General features: G+C 42.9%; 1 long non-coding RNA gene across 13 annotated transcripts in view; it reads left to right on the top strand.

The window, feature by feature from the left end:
• The window catches only part of LOC141575701 (uncharacterized), a 136747-nt gene that overhangs the window by 108490 nt on the left and 7209 nt on the right, over positions 1 to 21048 (top strand). For 7 of the 13 annotated variants that reach the window (XR_012503421.1, XR_012503431.1, XR_012503429.1 and 4 more), the window contains exon 4: positions 9684 to 9857. The exons of 1 other annotated variant lie outside the window; for it this stretch is intronic. This is a non-coding gene — a long non-coding RNA (uncharacterized LOC141575701). Of the gene's footprint in view, positions 1 to 2022; positions 2140 to 2455; positions 2719 to 9683; positions 9858 to 10276; positions 10561 to 19821; positions 19899 to 21048 lie in introns of all 13 variants that reach the window. 5 more of the 13 variants (XR_012503424.1, XR_012503430.1, XR_012503419.1 and 2 more) reach the window with 4 other exon arrangements.

Here is a 21048-nt window from a genome sequence, read left to right on the forward strand (position 1 = left end):
GGAACTAGCCACATTTTACACAAAAACACTCTAGCAATCTGTGTCTGCTTATATTAGCATCATTCAATCTGTGGGTGCCAACTGCATGTGTAGAAACCATCCATTTATAGGCCTGTCATCAAAATATGGTCTTCATTAATTCCTGTTTTTCTCAGCCTCACCTTACTCCTTGAACCCATCCAGGTGGTTTTTAAATGCTGAGGGTAATTTAAAACTGAGCAAAGTCACACACACCCAGTTTTTCAGGGCATAAGAATAATCAAATGAAAATGACAACATTTGATATTTCGTCAATTTGTTTGCCTTTAATTAACCTGTAGAATACCACAAATGCGAGCTTGGCTGGACCTGTGGAGTTAAAATCCACACTGCGAAAAAAATAAACCTTGAATGTCTTGCCAGAGATATTTAGAAATGGATTTCTCACAAGATTAAAGCTGAAAATCCAAAGTAAGTGCAGTTTGTTCCAACAATGCAGTTCAGTGAAACTGTTATATCGAACATTTCCTTCTATATGACATTCATTAAAATAGGAAAGACCTTATCTAATGCCTCGTAAAGTGATTTTTTTCATATAATATTTCCCCGTACGTAATGTTAAAAAAGTTTGGCGCCCTGGAAAACATTACAAAGGACTTTCCTTGTAGATCTGTGCTTGTTATTAAATTTATTTTGGGTTGTCCTTCCAGTCGGCATTTTATAGCTCTTCGCAGATTCCGTCAACATATAATAGGAGGGAAAAAGGCCCATAGTTTGTCTTTTAATTCTATTAATAGGAAGCAGTAGGAGAAAGCTGACATTTCTAGATTGAAGGTCCTTGAGCTCGCAACTTGGTTCTGAGAAAACTTGTCACACTCTTTGTAACTCGTGGTGATGATTTTGTAATATACACAGTAGCAAACCATTATGTTGTCCGCCTTCCCCTAATACAATGTCATGTGTCAGTTACATTTCAGTGAAACTGGAGACAAAAAGAAACTGACAGTGTGATGGAAGAGATTAGAAATGCAATTTTATAGCTTATATTTTTTTTTCTTAAGTTAAATGACTCCAAGCGGGTAGGTGATCAGTAAGCAGATAAACTGCAGTTTGGGGATTTTAGCAGGATCGGTTCCCAGGGAAGCTGACTCTAAAAGAGAGAATGGGACGCACGGCATTTATGACAGTGTGCCCTGCCGAGCAGCACCTGTAGGAGGAGGGGACAGAGCAGGACTGAGAGAGGAAAAATCAGGCTGCAGTGAAGTTCCAGTAAAAGGCCTCGGGCGACCCCACGATGCAGCACCGGGCTGTCCCTTGAGGCTGGACCTTCCCATCCTGGCATCGGATGCAGATGCCCTGGGAAAGGAGCATGACATTGGGTCTCCCCGCTCTTTCAAAACAGAAAAGGAGAGAGGTCATTGCCACTCTGGGAGAGAGCCCCAGAGGTGGCGGCCGCGATGGCAGTGCTGGCGTTGTCTGCAGTGGGGGTGTCACTTAGGGCAGTGGCATTGGAGATACTGGCCACCGAATAGGCTGAAAGGCTCCCTGGGGCCAGCAAGGAGAGGCTCTGTGATCTCACTCATCGTGACCCCCAGGCCTCTCTCTCAGGGAGCTCGCCAGGAGGTTCTGCTGCAGGAAGAGTCAGTGGTTAACAACAATGACAGCCCACAGCTAACGTCCTCTTGCCTCCAAGGTTCTCTACCACTGCCTGGCAGTGCCTGAAACCCCAGGATTAGATATCCTTGAAGAATATTTACAGTGTTCAAAAGCTTCTTGCCAGTCTCAGATTTAAGATGTGCAGTTTTGAAAATAGGAGAGCAACCCAAACAAAATAATTCTTAATTTTGCCGAAACACATAATCGGATTTTAATTGTTTACAGCCCCTGTGTGTCCCAACGGGCAGTCAGCTGCTGGTTGAGTGACTACTGCAAGGTCAGTGTCAACAGCTCAGACCCTCTTTGTTTGCTGCTCAAGGCTATTGTACCCTTTCAGTGAATAATCACGTATTCTCGGGCTGGGGTCACAAACTCAAATGCTTGCAGGAGCCCGGGAAGCAACTGCACTTGCGTGGAGAGAGCCGGGTGGACAAAGCGGTGAACCAGTGAGTTTGTGCCCCTCCAAGCACAGAAGCCTTCCCGAACTCCAGCGGACGATGCCAGGTAGGACTACGGGGCTGTTTTGAAATCCAAATTTTTTACATGAACTCCCTCCACCCCACCTTTTTTAATGTCAGCCTCCTGAAGGCCCAACAAAACACATTTGCAAGCCAATTCTAAATTTACTTTTCCCATCAAATACTACCCCACCATTTGAGCCAGGGTGAAGAGTTTGGAAATCTAGCTTCTATGAATGCCGAGGGCTCACAGTTCAATATTTTAAGAGTTCAGTTTAGTTTCAATATGTGCTTGCCCTTTACAGCCATGTGATTTTAATGGAGGAAAAGAAACATAGCTTGGGCTTTTGTTCTTGGGACAGGACACAGAGGAAGAGGATGCTCACGGAATAACTGAAACAAACTTTGGCAAGTGTGAATTCAAGGCTGCGAGTGTGTAGCCTGGGGCCAACCAGAGACGGTCTTCTCTGTGCAATGACTTGTCATCACTTCCATCCTTTCACTAGCCCGAATACCGTTTTGGGAAGCAAACCTCCCGCAGGAGACAGCAGATGCAATTTTCCTGAAGGGAAACAATTTGCCATGAAAATGTTGTTATCCAAGGGCTGCGGTTGCTGGACGACAGGTGAGGTGTTTGTATGGTCCGCTCCTGGTGATCTCGGAGCAGGCTGCTGGATTTTCATATTAACTCTCCCTTCCTTTGCTTCCGCTTTGACCATTTTATTGCTCGGACCTCTGCCAATCGTAAGCCCGATGGACAGAACCGTAGGACGTGGCTTCACCAGCAATACTTTTAAGAGTCAGGTGGAGCGGCTCTTGGAATCTAAGCCTTAATTTGAAGTTGGGGTTTTGGCCTTGTTTTGTTTCTACCTCTTCCTGCTAATCCTGCTTTCATTTAAGTAGCCAGGGAGGACTAGGATTTGTGTTTCTTCTCTTTCCAAAACACCCAGGATTTCTGGTGTTTTGCCTCAAGAGGGGAAAATGTCAATCTTTTTATAGGGAAAGCGGCCAAGATTAACACTGCTTATCGGCGAGAGCTAAGGAAAGGGTGGGGGCCTGGAGGAGACGGTGGCGTCCCTGACAAGTCACCTCGCGTCTCCAGGCCTAGAAGACCAACAGGATGGATGGGCAAAAATCAGTGATTTTCCCATTGTGCTCTGGGGAGCCCTGGGGTTTCTGCCAAGGGCCTCAGAGGAGCTGAGGACCGAGTGCATCGCCATCCATCATCAACTCTGCTTCCATCTGCATAGACGTTCATGCTGCAGGCAGTTTGAAAACCACAATTGTTAATAATCATTTTAGAAACATTTCCTCATCCTGGAACCTCCCTGCTCATATGTCCCCATGCACTGTTTTTTATTTTTTAAATTGAAGTACAGTCAGTTTACAGCTTTGTGCCAATTTCCGTCGTATAGCATAATGTCCCAGTCATGCATACACATGTATATACTCATTTTCATATTCTTTTTCATTATAGGTTACTGCAAGATATTGAATATAGTTCCCTGTGCTGTACAGTACAAACTTGTTTATCTATTTTATTTCTAGTAGTTAGTATCTGCAAATCTCAAACTCCCAATTTATCTCTTCCCATCCCCTCTGGCAACCATAAGTTTGTTTTCTAAGTCTGTGAATCTGTTTCTGTTTTGTAAATAAGTTCATTAGTGTCTTCTTTTTCCTGTAGATTCCACATGTTAGTGATCTCATATGGTAATTTTCTGTCTCTGTCTGGCTTACTTCACTTAGAATGACGCTCTCCAGGTCCATCCATGATGCCGCAAATGCCCTTTCCATGCAACCTTTCACTTTCTGTCCTTTCGAGGCAACTCTTTGCAGCAAGCTGTCCGTACATCTTCTCTTATGATGGAGGTTACTTTACTTACTGTTGCAGTAATATCAAAAAGCAAGCAAGCCTCAAGAAGAAAATGACATCTCCTAATTTACAGTGTAACACTGAAATGAGTTATCAGTGAAAAGGATTAAACATATTTCTGATTTCAGAACACCCAGATATTGATATTCACTTGTCTTGAAAACCACAGTGAAAGGAAACTATAAAAGAGGAGAAAGAGACATTTCAGAAATAATGAAGGGCTTACTCTGGCTTGATTGCCTTTATCTTGGAACCAGGTTATTTTCCAGCGAAGGGTCATCAGACTTGCAGCTAAAAATAGTGCGAGGAGTCCACATTCCAGAGAGTCTGCCTGCGACAGCAGGGGAGTTCCATGGCTTCTTAGGTTTGTAGGCGGAGGTAAGCCTGGGAAGGTCAGGTTTATACCATCAGGAGGAAGAGTTATGTGTGGGAGAGATGAGTAGGGTATGGGTGAGCTTGGGGGAGAGCCTCTGCTTTCTAGGGACACGCAGAGAAAACAAGGAGACCCTTTGCCTTGGGAGGCTCAGAACTGCCTAGAAGTAGTGATTTTGTAAGTCGATGGCTTTCTGGAAGAAACAACCAAGTCTATTGCAGAAGACTCTTGTGCTAAGACAGAGCAGGAAAGCACTTCCTCCCTGGGTGAGCACTCACAGAGGGAGCGGGGAGGTCTGACATCCCTGGAGGGAGCCAATCAGACGCTGAGTTGAGGACCTATGTTCCCTGAGAGCCCAGGGGGACAAACCTTTCTCACCCACATTTCCATGAAGACGAGGATTTTGGAAGAACTAAAGCATGGATTTCAGCCTCTATGTTTCCAAATAAAACGTTGAGTGTTCAAAGGGCTAACATTTTCTTCTCTGCGTCGAGGCAGACACTGACGTCACAGCCAGCACTACGTTGTCCTGACGGCTTCTTAAACTGGGTCTTGGTTCAGATGCTGTCGCTCAGTGTTGTCTGTCTGTCTGTCTGTTTGTTTGCCAGCAGCGAGGGGACCTCCGTTCGTGTCCCCGTCGGGACTGTCTGTGGGTGTGCTGTTGGCAGATTCTTCCAGAGGGCGTGGGAGAGGGAAGGCTGCCTTAACCAGTCACGTTTTGTCTACACAAAACTGTGCCGAATTCAAACGACTCTCAGAATTCAGGGCTCCATGAAGCATTCTCGATAGGTATTAGTTATAAATGGGGAAAAAGAGTTAAGAAAAGGGTGAAAGGATAAAAAAACCCACAACTCTGAGGAACTGGCCTATCATCCCTTTGAATTAACCATCGCTAACCCAGCAAACAACACAGCGTTCTCTCCCCACAGCCTGGAATCACCTGCCTCTTTCCTCCTCATCATGTTTTCGTCTTGCAGTGAAATGGCAGGTAGGGCGTGACACTTGTTAGAAGCGACAATGAATAGGTCTTCCCAACTCTTCCCTTTATCGTGAAATAACTGCCACCTGAGCTCCAACACAACTGAAAATTAGCCATAAGCTTTGGGGACCTTGGCTACTGCTTCATAAAAGGAATTTAATAACGAATTATCTAACTGAAGCCGGGGGACCGGACTGTGCAATCACTCTTGACCCCTTTCTGTCCTAATGGTCAGCATCTAAATTTTCAAATGCTGGGATGAAATCTTTTGGAAGAAACTTAAGCACGGAATGTCACAGAAAGTAGTACACTCCTCTCAGTTCTGAAGATTGGTGTGAACTGAACGCAGGTCACAGGGTCGGCGGGAGTGGAGGGGCGAACACATTTTGTTGGGTGTGTTCTGTTGGTCTAAGGGCTGGAGATACAGTGAGCAAAACAAAGAAACCTCGCCTTTACAGAGCCTGCATGCACAAACACATGCACATGTGCACACACACATGTACCCCAAATGCTCAAGAGAGATATAAATCGGAATAAAGTAAGGGAGAGTGATGGCAGGAGGGTTACTTCAGATACAGCTGTAGGGGAGAGTCTCTCTCAGGAGGTGACACTAGAGCAGAGGCTTCAATGAAGGCGAAGAAACTGTCAAGTTCTAGAAGGATGTTCCAGGCTGGAGAACAGTGATGCACAAAATCCCTGAGCAGGAGAGTGAGCGGGTGTTTGTGGGAGCAGCCCGGAGGCCTGTGTGATGGGGCTGGGGGGCAGGACGTGAAGTTGCCAAGGAGCCTGGTGCTTTGAGGCTTTCTTGTGAGCAGTTTGCGTTTCATGCTGGGTGTGTTGGGAGCCCTTTGGAAGGTGGGTAAACAGTTGTGATATGACTGAATTTCTATTTAAAGAGATTGTGCTGGGGAGGGTATAGCTCAGCGGTAGAGCGCGTGCTCAGCATGCACGAGGTCATGGGTTCAATCCCCAGGACCTCCGTTAAAAAACAAAGAGGCAGAGAGATTGCTCTGCTGCTCCCGGAGGAGTGAAACTGTAGAAGGGCAAGGTTGGAAACCGGGACGTCAGTCGGGAGCCGCCAGGTGACAGCGGACGGTGACTCAGACGAGGGCGTCCGTGGGTGTGGTGACAGGAGGTCAGGTCTGTGGCACATTCTGGAGTTAGAGCCAGGGCCTGTGGAGCCGAGAATGACTTGAGGGAGAAGGAGAGCGAGGTGGGCGCCTGTCTCCCGGGTGCTAGGCTGGGAGAACAGAGAAGCATTTGCCGAGATGGGAGAGGCTGGGAGAGGACCGGGTCGGGGCCAGGTCGTGGGCATCGGGAGCCGTGTTGTCAGCGCTTCCAGTCTGAGAGGCTTGTTAGGCAACCAGGCGAAGGCGCTGAGTGGGCAGCTGGGTATCTGCGTCTGGTATTTGGGGGAAAGGCTGAGCCGGAGATAAAATTTGAGAATCATTAGTGTGGAGATCATACTTAAAGCCATGGGCTTAGATGATTTATTGGGAGCGAGGGTGGGAGCAAGACACCCGTGCCGGGGTCGCCGTGGGCGGGATGGAGAAGGCAGGCTTTCCCTCCGCGCAGCGTCTTGGGAGCGAGCCTCCCGCGAGCGCTGTCTCCTCTGCGTCTCCACGCGGGTCCCCGGGGCGGCGCGTGTGTCGCGGATGGAGGAGCCTTTCTAAGTCTGGGGTTCAGTGTTAGGAGATCCCCTTGTCCACTTGCTCTAATAGACATTTCCGGGTGGATTACGTAATAATTTCCTAAGTTATCTCTCCGGCCTCCCCTGAGGTCTGCTCTCCTGCAGGTCCCCTCTCCCTAGTCAGGGTGATATTTCAAACAGGCGAATGTCACACCCTGCTTGTATCCTTTCTCCAGCCCTGCTGCGTTCTTGGGCTTAATCCCAGTGTCTTCGGCGTGGCTCATACATCCTTCATGGTGGGATCCCATGCACCTTTCTCTCTCCTGCTGCTCTGCTGTGACCCTCCTGTTCCGTCCATGAGGCGCTTTCCGTTCCCTTTCTGTTTCACGCCTCCTCTTTCTTCCAGGCCTTCGCAGGTGCTGTTCCTTCTGGCTGGAATATTTCCCCTCACCTTTCCCCTTTGCACCTTTATGCCCTCCACCCTCCTCATTTATTAGGTCGTTCCTGCTCATTCTTTAGACCTAGCTCGTGGTTAGTTCTTTGTCAGGACTTCCCAGATTTTTGCTGCCTTCCTGTCTCTGCCTGCAATGGATCAGTGTCCCGGCTGGGAATCTCATTACATTTTATCATCTGAATTGTAACTTCTCACTTGTGTATCTCCCCTACTAGACTGATACGTAATGTTTATCCTTGTGGCTACAATTGTGTCTTGTTTTTGACAGTCTATGGTAACACAAGAAGGATTCTGGAATTCTTAATTACCTGGGGGAATACATGACAAAAATAATGCAACTGTAAGGCAAGACTGGTAGACATTCAGTAACTACTAGTACAAGTAAAATATCCTTTATCTGTGATCATTCAGTGTCTTGTTACTGTCAAACCTTATGCGCTGATAGATTTTTTTCTCTAATTTTATTAACAAGAAAAATACAGCTTTTTTGTTAGTCAGTGCTGGTCCCATATTGGGAAGATTATGAAGAAAAATTAAATGTCACAGTTTTCTCTCAATTTTCTGTATATCTTGTTGTATTTGTCTGTCTCTGAGGGGAATTCTGACTGGAGAGTTGTGGATATTTGCTTGAGAATCTGTGATGCAAAGATCCCAGCATCCCAGCTGAATGTAGAACTGATGGGCTTCTGGCTGAACCGTCATCTTGCCTGCCTTTCATGTTTCATGTTAGTAAGCGGTGATTGCCCATTCGCCTCTGGCTCTTTCCTGTGGAGTGTCAGGTGGTCAGTACTAAAATTACACCAAGCCAACCCCAAACGTCCAGCACTAGGTCCTTATTAGGCTAATAACAGATCCATGAGAGATTAGAAGGGGTCAGTATGCCCTTCTGGCGTGGCTCTTGTACGCTGTACCCTACTTAGTGGAAAAACAAAATCATTAAAATATAGTTATGCGCAAATTAGTCATTCAACCGCGTTGTAAACACTTGTCTCATTTAACTAGGCTTGGGTGGCTGTGCTCGCTCAAGCTATGCTGATGAACGTGGCAAAGGGTTTGGGGATGATTTAAAAATCACCAATTGTCGTGTGCTCATAATTTTATCTTTCTTTATAATACGGTAGGAAGGGAATCAACAGTAAAATAAATGCAGTCAGGCGCAGTCCAGCTCTACTCCTGGGTCAGCCCTGACCACACGGACCACACCCAGAGGCGCTCCGCTCCTCCGTCACCCTCCTGCTCTAAGGGGAAAGACGTGTCAGTCACACGGAAAGTGAATTGGATCCAGGCATAGTGACGCTTTACAGGTGTTGAATTTCCCATAAATGTGACATTCCAAGAAGAGACTATTACCAACAGATTAGAACTTTTATTTGTAGTATTTTCATTTTAGTTGGACGCTGGCTTTTTTTGGAGGGGTAGTTTTTTGGCTCCTTTCAGTCAATGGTCAGTTCATTGATGCTGTTCACTCATTCATTCCTTCGTTGAACTTGTATTCATCCAGGGTATGTTAGGGACAGTGCAGCTGGGGTTCCGCAGATGGTAACACACAACGTGTGACGTCAAGGGGGTGGACGCTCTCCGCATCTGTGTGTCTGTGGGGCTCCCTTCTCTCTGAGGGACCCAAGTCATGCTCCCTAGTCTCCATCCGAGGAGGACCTTTGTCCTGGTGTCTCCCTCTGGAGCCCTCTGGATGTGGTAGGGGGCGTGGCAGGAGTATGGTAGGAGGTGGCAGGAGTGTGGTCAGGGCGTGGTAGGTGTGGTGGGGGTGTGGTCAGAGTATGATAGGCGTGGTCAGGGGCATGGTATGGGGCATGGTAGAGGAACACCCAAGGCATCTCTGGTTGCTCTGATTCCCAAGCTTTCCCTTTAAAAAATTCAGAGGACTCCATGTCTGGCCCTGGGTTATCATTTTTCCTCAAATAAATACTGCAGTTACACTTAGGTTTCTACTGATATTTTCCTTATTTTAGACGCCTCACTGACGCAGTACATTTGTTGCTGAGCAATGGCAAGGAATACCGTCGTCATGATTGCTACCATCTGCAGAAAATGCAGAGAGGAAGGAGCGCACTGCAGGGCTGGAGATTCAGAGTCTCTCCCCCAACCCACAGGGGCTCTTGTTGGGGCACCGCCTCTAAACGGGTCCAACCCACATTGCCAACAGGATAGACAGATTTCTCTGGGCTTTTAAAGTTTTGTTTTGTTTTGTGACTTAAAGGTTTTTTTTTTTTTTCTTTTCCTTTTCCTCCTGGGAATAGAAATATGTTTTTTCATTTTACAGGCAAACCACTTCAAGAGAACATGGCTGGCAGCCATATGGTTATATATGAAGCCAACAATTAATTTAGCAAAGAAAACTGCTTGTCACAAGTTTTGAATTTGCCATCCCAGGTAGTCCTTTGATGATAAACGAGGAGATGATTGCCAAGAAAATGACAATAACATTAATAAAAAGGTATGTTCCCTTTAGTCATTTAATGATAGTCAAATTATTAGTTGCCATCTATTTGAAGTGAAGTCCTTGGCACTTGTAGGAGGTACTTAACACTTTTTATGTATAATTTTACAGCAAAAATATGGTGTTAATTTTCAAGCAGCTTACAATCTAGTAAACTTCTGAATGAGGGTTTGTATTACCCTTATCTGGAACTTCTAGGTCTAGACTTTAGACTGGCATGGCTTCCAGAACTGGCTTTATGACTGTACCTCAGAATCAGTGCTTCTGGCCAAAGCTAGTAAGTGCGGAGTGGCTGAAAGGTGGAAAAAAAACACAACAAAAGAAAACTCAAGTTAACTAAACACATTAGAATCTCATAAAGGGTGATTAGGAATTTGGGGGAAACAGTTCAGACCAGTTTTTGTTTAATCTCGCAGATTGTCACCTCCCTGGATGGTTCCTCCAGCTCCGATGTTCACAGAAAATCAAAGCTTTTGCTGGTCCATCATCACTCTCCACACGTGGGGAGCACAGATGGTGTGTGGTTAGGATCCTGTGCCTTTATAATTCCTTGGCATCAGGATCAGATAAAAGGGGAAGCAAAAGTATCAGGGTATGGTGCGCCTTTTGTTTACATTCTACCTCTGCCTGGGGAAATGAAATGCTCCACAGCCATCCAGAGATGTGAGAACCTCACATTTTCAGTTACACGAACACTGCGGTGAGTATTCCCTCTGCAGAAATCCTTAACAGTCTGTTTTGGTTTAATTTTATCAGCTCTTTTCAGTAAGGTTACTACTGAAGCACTTAGATATTTATTGCGTGTATCATAAAAATATCGTTTGAATCTCTGAACCGAAACTCGTGGTCACAATTCAAATGAATAGGATATGACAAATATGGTGATGCTGGGAGAACCACCCACAACATATCGACAAGTCTGATGCATGGAAGGAGGGATAAACACATCCTCAGACTATTTTATGAGCAGAGGTAAAAGGGAGTCCTTGCCCTCCCCTTCCCTGTATGAAGATGGAATTAGCAAATAAAGCTTTTTTTTTTAAATCACTAAAATATATATGTAATGCTATTGCAGATTTCCAATTATGAAGCATGACAACAATTGCAACCAGTAAACTCATACAATCACGGGGTCAGAGGACAAGGATCAGAAAAGTGTCCCAGCACTGCTTCCTTCTGAGACAACGTTCACGTGCACACCAGTCACGCACAGGGGTACAGGCGCTAGAAAGGGTTAAATCATGAGACGGCCGTGCTTTCAAAGCTGCTCCCCACGAATCTCTTGGCTGCCACACAGTTTGGCACGGTGTGACCCTTTCAGTATGTACGAGTTTTGACATGACCCAGGACGTTTACCAAAACATTTGTATGGTTCTATTTAGGCTGGCACCCAGTCTTCCAGGGCGTTCACAAAACTGTGTGAAGTCCTTAGAGGATACCAAAAATGAGCCATTTATCTCAAAGGAGAGAAGCTTAGGGAAATTTTAGAAAAGGATTAAAATTTACAGGAAATATTAGTCTAATTTCTTTTCAAAAAACCTGTTTTACACTCACTGTTTCATCTTGGACTGTGAATTCAGACTCGGGGAAAAGTAGTCAGACTTTATACTTCAAAACATAATCACTTTTTGTGGCTACAGGAGAATTACTGTCATGGGAGGAATTTCTGATATGGAAGAAAATCACCTACCATTGTGATTTCTTATTCAGATTGAGGAGATACCCAAATTTAGGCTCTGTTCTTGACCTGTATTCGGTTCAAGCTGTTTAATTATGACTATCTTCTTGTATAAAATGAAAAAAAGTAATAATTTCAACCCATCTTTTAGGGCTCTTGTAAAAATTAAGAAAATAAAAAGTAGAAAAAAATCAATCTTAGTTAAAGTATTTGTTTCAAGAGGCTGGCAGAGCAAAGTGTGATACCAACACTGTATCCAGTTGCAGCTCAAATTCTTCAGCAGGTGGGATCTAATTTTAAATAATACTCCTGGACTTGTTACATCCTAGTAGGAATTTATATTGAAGTGGATTAGAAGAATACATTTTATAAGGATAGAGATACATCCTTCACATGCCATCGGAGGGATCTGTCTAAAATGCAAAATTTATCATTTTACTTCAGGGCTAAACATTCCTCAGTAATTTCTCCATCATGCTCAAGACAAACACAGTACTGGACGATGCCGTTCTGATGATCTTTTTCCAGCTTTGGCCACCATCATCCAGTTAGGTACCCTGCACTTCACTTATACCCAGCTACCTAGGGCTCCCCGAGTGCACCAAACTCTCGCAAGCCTTCCTGTCTTCTCACATGTTGTTCCCTCTGCCTGATGTACCATATCCTCACCACCTACTGTCACCAACCCCTTGACCTTCTTTTCACCCTTCAAAACTCAGCTTATATCACGTCCTGACCTTCCTATGGCCTGAAAGAAGCCTATGTTTGTTGTCTGTCTGTCTCCCAGATACACCGTGGGCTCCTGAAATGCAGATTCCCTATTCCGTATACCTTTGTATCTCTACGTTCTAGCTTGGGTTTGCTGATTGAACAAATGAATAAAAGGATGAAAGCCTGGTATAGTTTTGCAGGGTCACTCTGCAAGCATCTGGAGTGAGGTACTAATAATAAATTTAAACCCCTCCACTCTTCTAAGGATAGGAACCAGTTGAGAGATGGATTGAAAGATGGAGCTGAGAGCCAGACACTTGAAGGTCAAGGTAATGGCTTTGTTGCCGACAAAGGCTGGGTTTGATGGTGTAGGTACATGGTAATAATGGGTTTCCTAATAGAACCCAAGCATGAGACACCATATATTCTCAGCCAAGGCAGTTCTGGACAACCACTGGCCACCTTCCTGTTTAGGTGCACAATCTCCACCATTAAGTTTATGGCATGACCAAGAGTGGAGCAGAACACAAGCATATGGTCAGATCTCAAAGATGAAGAGGGGCAATGCTGATCCAGACCTGCCTACCTTTTGTTCCAAACCCATCCATCGGTGAATTCAACCTCTCTCCCCTGGGAAAGAATGAGTGTAAAGGCAGAGCGGCCAGAAGTGTTGCTTGAGTGTATGTCCTGCTACATGGGAACATGAAATCAGGAGAAAGTAAGCTCCCCTCATCTACCTTCTTCTGGTGCTACTAAAGCACATGTTCCTTCTGTGTCAGTGGCATCACTCCTCCCGCAGCTGTCCAAGGATGAGTAGAGACACTGTTCTCATCCATAGCTCATCTTCCCCAAAGAGCAGTTGGCCATGACACTCCAGACTGTAGTCTCTAATTGTTGGTATCTTATCTTTTAATTTTTTAAGTATAAGAGAAATACCTGATTACTTTGAAAATTACAAATAATGTAGATTATTTGTAGTAATCTACATTATTTTAGTTGAGCTGGTAAAACATACCTTGTTGTTTTGATTCCATTTCCTCTATTACTTACAACGTTGAACATGATTTTTCATGGTTGCTAGTCTTTAGTACTTCTTCTGCCAGTTCTAATTTGTGCCCACGTTTCCTTGATAGTTTAGCTTTTTCATTGACTATGAATTTTAATTCTGTTCTTGCTAAATACGTTGCAAATATTTTCTCACAGAAGTGGCTTTCTTTTCACTTTGCTTAATAGTTAACATTTTACTCACAGATTTTAATGCCAACACTTTCACAGACTGAATTCCCACATAGTCATCCCTCTCTTTTGGGAGTTCCGACTCTGTTCCGTTGATCTATTTAACTATTCTTCATATTGCTTTAATTCTATAGTAGCGATCTTTAATAAAAAATAATCTCTAATACTTACTGAATCTTTAATATGTTCCTGGCACCATTCTACCAGTCTTTCCAACTACCTTGTGTGGTAGTCAACATTGGTATCCCCATTTTACTTATTTGGAAACTGATGTCCAAAGAGGTTAAGAAGGTTGCCCAGGTTTACTGAGCTAGTAAACAGCTGAGCTAGGATGGAACTCCAACCTGGTCTACCCATGGTCAGTGTTAAGCTCTGTACCATAAGCACTTTCCATGGGTTAATGGGATGTTTGACACGTGGTATATAGCAAGTTGTCCTTCAGGGCTGCTGTATTTTACAACTTACCTATGCATTTCCTCTAATGAGTAAATTTTATAATCATCTTGTTAGTTTTCATAAAAAATTCTGTTGGGTTTTCAATGATAACTGTCTTGAAATTTTAGATTATCTGGAGAAAGAGATGTCACTGTTATGGGCTTAGCTGTACCCTCCCCTCAAAAATCGTATGCTGAAGTCCTAACCCCTAGTGCCTTAGAATGTGGCTGTATTTGGAGGTAGAGCCTTTGAGGAGGTAATTAATTTAAAATGAGATCATTAGAGGGGCACTAACTTAACATAACTGGTGAGGAGATTTGAAGTAGGAAGATTCTGAGGGAAGACCATACAAAGACCAAGGAGAGAGGCCTCAGATGAAACTAACGCTCTGACCCCTTAATTTTGGACTTCCAGCCTCTGTAACTGTGAGATAAATAAATTTCTGTTGTTTAAGCTGTCCAGCCTGCAGTTCCTTGTTCAGGCAGCTCTGGCTTGCTCACATAATCACTGTCATAATTCACTGTCCTCTCATCTAGGAAAATATTATGCCTTTTAATTTATTCAGCCCCTTTTTTCGGTTCTCCAGTTAGAGATAAGTGTTTTCTTCAAGAATGCATTAATATGTTAGTCTTGTCCCTATTCATTTTACTGCTTTCTGTTACTCCAGTAAACTGGATATTTTTCCATTGTATTTATATATATTGTATTATATATATATTGATTTTTATATATTTACATTTTATCTGGCTACCTTACTAGGCTCTTATTAGTTTTAGTCATTTTTCAGTTATCTTGGTGTTTTTAGTCAGGCAAACATGTAATATGCAAATAGGGCAGCTTTGTTTTGATTCCTTATTTCTGGTGTACAGATTTCACTTTTCTTGTTTTATTGCATTGGTTGGAATGTTTCAAAATAAGCTTGAATAATAGTGATGATAGCATCCTTGCTCAGCTCCTGACTTTATTTGGAAGTCCTTAATTATGATATTATCATAGGTTTTGATATAATTTTTAAGTTGTTATAAGTTTTCTAAGAGTCTTTATCCTCTCTCTTTATCAGCAAAAGCAGTTATAGGACATGCTTTTCCAGAAATTTTCAAAATAAACCTCTGTTTTTTTTTCTTTTTATATGTTAATATGGTGAATTGCATGAATATATGTATAAATTTAAACCATCTTTAGATTCTAAAAATAAACCTCTTTGTTTATTGTGCATTCTTCTTACAATTCACTGGTAGGTTTGAATTACTAATATATTATTCATGAATTTTTCAGAAAGTATGTGGGTGGGATAAACTTTCCAAGTCATTATATGACTGAAGATTAAATTTTCCTATAGATTTTAATAGTAATTTAGTTTGGTATAGAATTCCAGGTTCACAATAACTTTGAAGACGTTGGTCTAGTATATTCTGGTATCCAGTATCGTAGAAGAGGAATTAGAGGCCAGTCTAATCCTCTCGGGTCAGAATTATTAAGAAAATACTCACAATCTGATGTGAATCACAGCAAAAATGGATTAGAGAGGAAGCTTTTAGATCTGACATGAACTATTTTATTGTGCCTTATTTTTATGTTTTTACACTCTGCAGTTTTACACTCTGTCATACGTCCCTGCTGGGTAGGATGAAGTGAGAAAATTCACATGTTTCAACTTTTCATTCAATTAGCATAATCCAGTGTAAGAGCACTGAACTCACAAAGAAGAATCAGAAATTCTCACCACTGAATAGGAAGCAGATTAAAGATGAAACCACTTTGTCTGTGTGGAAATGAGACCAGAATCCAGATCTCTTAGTAATGAGATGTATGAGACTCCTGTCAGGAGAGGGATTGCTGGAGCAAAGAAAAATTGGAACTTTTGCTCAAATGATAAAAGGGCCCTGGTGATTGCTAATCTCTAGGGGTAGGACCAACCCGAAATGCGTGGGTACTTTGACCTTTGCTTGTTATTGACTATTGCTTGGCTAGACTTGAAACTTTCAACAATTAGATAATAACCCCCCCCTTAATCATTATCTACATATATTTAAATAGCGTTTATGTACATAAAACTCTGGAATCTCTATTAGTTCCTAAGGATATGTCAAGTACTGATTTACACTAGAAATTCAATTTTTCCATATTTGTTTTCCATATTCATTTTATCAATCTGGGAGTTCTCTGTTGTATATGAATCTGCTAAATTTGAGACTAAGATGATGTGCAGAGAACTTTTATTTATGAATTAATTGGCTCCTGGATTTGTGAAACAGAGCATGAATCTCATGGCCTTATTACAAGTTCCCCTGCAGGTTTTCATGAAAAAGAAACGTGGTGAATTAAAGAAATAATGCCTGCTTGATTACATGAGTCATTTCAAAACCGTATCACCTCATTGTCCATCCTGTTTCAGTTATTATCATGTTAAGAAATCTTGCTTATCCACTTGAGAGCCTTGGGAAGAAGAAACAATTCCACGTAAAACAGAACATGTTCATTATTAGTTTCTTAAGAAAGTTAAAGTGACTACTTTAAAATGATAGAAATACAGAACTATAGAAGAAAAGAGCTGACTTTGGAACTTTAGTGTAACCCATAACAGAATGCATAGCATCAGATAAAAATGCTAAAGACAGAAAGGTGGCATGTAAGTTTTATTATGCACTAAATCTATTTATTGAATAATCTAGACCTATTCTTCATTGACTCACACTCACACTGAATGAGGTGATTTAGGAATAAGATGAGCCATCGGTTTTGGTTTGGTAAAACCAGCTTCCACTGCAGGAAGATATTTTCGGAATTCACTTAAGCATGTTGTAGTTCTAATACCGGGGTGATCAAATGCAGGCTGGCCCAGCGTGATGTTTCAACAGTTGCTCAAAGTTAGCAGTGACGATGGAACTTCTTGCGATCAGCCAAGGTTATTTTTAAACCCAATTCTAGATAACTCAGAGAAGTGCTGCTCTGTAGTCCGCATGACAACTCCTGCAAAATTTGTCATCGAAGATGTCGCAGGGTGTGAGGCAGGATTCCTGGTAAACCCCTTTCACCACTTAAACCACCGAAAACAGAACCGCAAAGCAAAGGGAGAGCCAAACTATTTTAATTGGAGAGATCACACCTTGTTCTCCAAGGAATTCTCAGTTGCTCGGCATCACTTGTTTGCTTCTTTGTTCACTTCCTTGTCTGTGGAGGGAGATATCTTCCAATCGCTGAGGCTGCGATGTGATTAACCATCTCTGCCTCCTGCCTTGGCTTCTGTCCTTGATGAAACCACCCTACGCGTGAGCTTCTGGAACAGTCTTGGGAGAACTCTGCATTTATTTAACCTGATGACAAAATGGCAACATGCTAAATAACATGATTAAAGTTGTTAAAAGCCAAAATAAACACTAATAATGACCTCGAGAAAGACCGTGTCAGGCAAGGGCAGTCTCTATAAAGTGGACTCCACGTGGGTCTTGCCGGCCCTGCTGCACAGTAGATCATAGTTAAAGGTCTGTTAACAGATCTCTGACGGCCGAGCTGGGTACCTTGTGGTTTCCTTCGAAGCCTATTGGCATAATGTGAGTTTATGTGTGAGGTGCAAATTGGCAGTCCTTTCTGTTGGTGCCCTTGGCAGAGCAGGACTCATACTGCAGGGTTACCAGCAGGAAGTGCATTGCTTTGAAATTACCCAGCAGGGTTTCTACTTGCTTCTCTTGTTGCTTCTGAGACAGGGGCCTTCCATCGGCTGGCCGTGATTAAAATCAAAGTGGAGGCTTCTTTGCTGGGTGCCAGTAAACGCAGGTGAGAAACAGAAACAATCTGGAGTTTTAATTGTTTTAAAATGCAATGTAGGCAACAAACAAAGATGAAAGCATTTTTGACTAGTCTATCCCAATTATTTCACATAAATGGATTTGCTAAAAAAAAGACTCTTAGAGAGAGAGATTGCCTGTACCAGGGACTTCATAACATATCTCACCACCATAAAATACATGTACACCACCAATGCCATTCTCATGCAATCCATAGAGAAAGTGTCCAAACAGTACACTTTGGGGTGAATAGAGCAAACCAAATGTGCCTTCACCTTAGTCCACACACAAGATGCTCCATTTATATGAAATAAGCCTTCAAGGCATGGGATAGAATTTACTGGTTAATCACATACTACCTTCAAATAACCCATCTATAAGGGAGCATCTCTGTGCTATAATTAAGATCGGTGTAATTCCATAGGAGGCTGGACAGCTAATTCCCATTATTCCTGTAGTTCCCAACGCTGGCAGGTTCTGGATTTCTTCTTTCCAGCTTCTTTTTTTTTTTCTTTTTTCAATGAAGAGTATAAAAACACAAACCGTGACTTCAGAGTTGGCTGTCTTTAATAGTCCACTGGGAGAGAATCTAACTGAATTTAGAGCAAAATATAGGGAAATGCAAACTTGTCACTACATTGAACTAACCAGCTTCTCAAGTAAACAGTAGTTGGGATCGGGAGTTAACGTGTAGGTGCTTTGGGACAGATCCCCATGAGCAAGCACTGGGAGTTCATGTATTCAGTTGATAAATACTTACTGAGCCCCTGCTAGAGGGTAGGCACTGAGATCAGGACTGGGAACCTGACTTCCAAGGGAAGCTAGAGAATTCAATAATTATTTACTGCTGCCACTCTGGAGACCGAGTGCCAAGCTAAGGAAATATCCCGTGCTGCGTATATGTACTGGGGACCCCAAACCCACAGCTGGGACCCTACCACGGAGAGAGGTGTGGATATTACACTTCTACTCCAATGATCACATACTTTACAAAGACACATAAGGAGAGGAAAGATGCATCTTTTGGTTGCGAGGTTAGAAATCGTTCTAGGAAGATTGGATATGCAGGTCCATTCTCTTCCTCTGGACTTTTTCTTCATCTAAGTCCAATCTCTCGTGACACCTGGAATCATCTGTCCGTGGAAAAGAGCAGGTGCTTAGAACCACCAGAAACCCTGTGGCCCAAAGCCGGAGGCCTGTGTCTTATCTGATGACACTGTTCCAGCTCAGGGCTCTTAAGCGATCACACCTGCTCAGGCAAAGGAGCGATCCCGATCTTTTTTAACCTTCTTTCTCTTGTATGTCAGTGTAAGGAGGAGAGAAATCATCCTAACCTAGTTATGTTAAAGAGAGTTGGTGAGTATCTTTTGTGCCTACCTAAATAGGAACCTGGCGGTTATAACTTGGTTTTGTTTGACAGACAGAAGCTCAGAGGATCTAGGCTGCCCCTGGCCTTGAGAAATGGACGTCAAATTGGGCGGCTTTAAATTAAAAATCTGCTTGCAAAAACTAGCTCCCATTGGTGGAAATCTCCCTCTCTTCAGTATTTTTCTCTCAGATGCCCCTTCTTATCAGATTTGAATTCTGTTCCCAAGCCAACCTTTAATTAGGTAAGTATAGTAGTCTCCTTCAGGATGAATTTCCGCGACTTGTGTGGAGTCAAACGTACGTGGCCAGTCCCCATCCCAGCAGCACCACCTATTGTTGTATGGTCATCCTTGTACCGAACATCACAAGCCTCTGATTCATTTATCCCTCTCGGATGTCTCTTTGGCATCCAATATACAACGCATTTTGCAGGCTGTGAGGGTTAAGTGTGAGGGCTTTGTTGATGTTTCTGAAGTGATAAATCAGTTCTGTAAGTAAAATGTATTTTTGTGGTACTTCAGACGTTCGTTCTACTTGGTGAAAAGAAACTGGTTGGAGAGGTTGCATGGCATATAAAAAGATTTACAGATTCTAGAATAATGTTTGGCAAACAAGATCCAAGCTGTATCTGTATGTTCTGAAAGTTACTACTATCGTATATTGCTTATCAACTAGAAGTGGCATTTTTCCCCCCAAAGGGGTTGAAAAAACATTTGTAAAAATCAGATTTTGTTATTTGCATTGACAGGTAGAAACAAACTCAGAAAGTGTCAAATGGGGGCTGCTATGGAATTTTTTTCAGCATTATTCCCAGAAGAGACAGAGGTAGGATTGGAAATTTTCGAGTCTTTATTTGATATTGACATGTACATACATGCATGTGAGTCATAAACTCTGCTTTCTGGGAGCCGTGTTTATTTAAACCATGTAAACCATGAAGAGGACTTTGGGAGGAAAGCAGTAGGTAACACCTGTGGGTATTTTCCCACACATGGTATCAGTTCATCTTCCCCGCAGCTGTCTGGGGCGGGGGATGTGGCCTTTTCGTGCTCTGTCTACTCTTTTTGAAATTTCACTCACTCCTGTAGTTTCAGTTGCCACCTACACCCATCTTTTCAAAGTTTGCATTGATGTCCTTTATCCCTCTCCCGACCTCTAGGAAAAAAGTGTACATTTGGAAGTTCCACAAGTATCTAAAACTCAGCCCAGACTCAGCACCCTTCTTGCCAGAGCCCCTTGTCTCTCTGTATTCCTCACCCTGGTCAGTGCTCTGATATCCATCTAATCGCCCAGGCTGGGGACCTGGAAGTTACCCCAGGATCTTCCTTTGCGTTCGTCTTCTTCACGTGATCGGTCATGGCAACTGCACTCCCTCAGTATCTCTGAATCCCACCGTATTTAGTTCAGCCCTCCTCTTGTCTCACCTGGTTCATGACAACAACACCACTGCTTCGAATTTCACTTTCTTTGCTCGCAGAGAGGTGGTTCCAAAATCCAGGACTCAGTAAAAACATCACCAGTGGTTTCTCATTGCTTTTAGGATGGAGTTGAAATTCTTTACACAAATAATAGGATGCCACTTAAAAAACAGGGCCCATGATGAAGCTTCCAGTTTTTTATGCTGCTGTTGCCTGAGCAGACGTTTCCATCATGCGAGATGTTTCGGGATCACAATGAGCCAGCCCTAACGGTGGCTCCCTATTTGGAAATCCATTAATAGAACTCATCATATTATTAGAACTAAAGATCAAAATCATATGATTATCTACATCGATGCTTAAATGACTTTAGATAAATTCCACACTCATTCATGTTAAAAACTAATGAATTAGAAATTGACGGATATTTTAATATGAGAATGTGTATAATCCTCCTCTTAGCTAATGAAGAATGAATTCTAACTAAAGTCAAGATCAAGAAAAGAGTCTACTACAAGAAAAGACTCTACTATTCAACTTTGGGATTATCAGCCAAT

This window comes from Camelus bactrianus, chromosome 31 (genome assembly GCF_048773025.1).
Source record: "Camelus bactrianus isolate YW-2024 breed Bactrian camel chromosome 31, ASM4877302v1, whole genome shotgun sequence".
NCBI lineage: Eukaryota > Metazoa > Chordata > Mammalia > Artiodactyla > Camelidae > Camelus > Camelus bactrianus.